This window comes from Aplysia californica, unplaced genomic scaffold, assembly GCF_000002075.1.
Source record: "Aplysia californica isolate F4 #8 unplaced genomic scaffold, AplCal3.0 scaffold00016, whole genome shotgun sequence".
NCBI classification, from domain to species: domain Eukaryota; kingdom Metazoa; phylum Mollusca; class Gastropoda; order Aplysiida; family Aplysiidae; genus Aplysia; species Aplysia californica.
The window spans coordinates 462922-464442 of NW_004797286.1; positions in this window are offsets into that span (position 1 = coordinate 462922).

Below are 1521 nucleotides of genomic sequence, written 5' to 3' on the forward strand. Positions count from 1 at the left end.
GAGAGAGAGAGAGAGAGAGAGAGAGAGAGAGAGAGAGAGAGAGAGAGAGAGCGGGGGAGGATATTGCTGGGCGAATGTGAAGGTAGGGGTGAAACAGGTTCGGGTAACCGTAACACAAAACTCTATGGTAACACACGAAAATGAGTCATTCATTGCAAATGAAGTGCGCGTGTACTGAACCAGAATCGTTGACCTATTTTAGGTCAGCAGCAAGGAGCTTACAACAAATGTAGCCTAACCTCCTAGGTCAGTGGCCAGAATGCACTGCATGGTAGGCCTATACATTGTATTTACTTTCTTTACTCAACACGTACGATTACCAACATACCATCCAGCACAACGTGCCAACCTCCAAAAATTCGATGGCAACAAGGCTAGAGGGCGACCGAGAAAGACCTGGATAGATGGAGTCAGGGAAACATTAAACACACGCGGTAACCCCCTGACCCAAGCTCTCCGGCTGGCGACAGAGAGACGTCTCTTTCTTCCCGCGACACCCAAAAGGGTATAAGCGGCGGATAAAAGTAAAAGTAAAAGTAAAGACTCAACACGAGATGTGATGATTTATTACGATCCGTTGACGGGGTTGTTATTGTGAGCGAGAGGAGAGAGTACCGCGCCATATTATTGATGTCTAAACTCTAGACCTAACAATCCTACGCTTTGCCCTCATTTCTCACAAAACACCTGCTGCCTGCTCCCTTTTCCGGGAAGGAAATTCCCACTTCCCATTCTCCAGGCAAACTGGAAACTGGAACTCTTATTTTTATACAAGGGAGGGAAAGAAAGCGTATCGCTTTCACCATTCACTAAAAAACAAAAATAGCCTTAGTTAGACCGAGGGCTACAATCAGGTGAGAAAAAAAGTGAAAGACCGAGATGTGGTTTTTGCGGTAATAAGGTCGTCTCGTGAAAGATACATCATTGGTTTCGCCATACTCGAAAATTGCACACGCGGGAAGGTCATACATCACAATTTTGTATATAACGTTCTGAAGGCAATAAAGGATGGTGGAGTGTTCTCATTTCGTCTCGGGTTGATGAAACGTGTAGCGCAATAAAGTTTATAAAAAAATGTATTAATTTATCTTTTTAAAATTTAAAAAAATTTATTTATCTATTTTCGTTTACTTACTCGTTTATTTATTTACTTATAGGTATTCATTACTTGGGCTTTTTAAGCACTCCCATAGTAGGTTGTAATCTATGGATATTTAAACACATGTATTATAGACAGACATAGAGACGCTGAGAGGGCGTGCATTGTGTGCCGAAAATAAATTTTTACATATTTTGTTTGTTAATCTCACCTTTGTTTTCTTTTGGTTCAGTTATTTTTAAGGATTTTATTTATTGACTTCATGCAAAGGGCGCTTTGCTATAATTTGGGTTTTCTTGACTTTCCTTTGTGATGTTCTAGCCGACTGTTTTCTATTATTGACTTTGCCTTTTCTTTTGTTTTTAGTTTCTTTTCTGTTAATTTGTTACTTGTGTGTGTGTGTGTGTGTGTGTGTGTGTGTG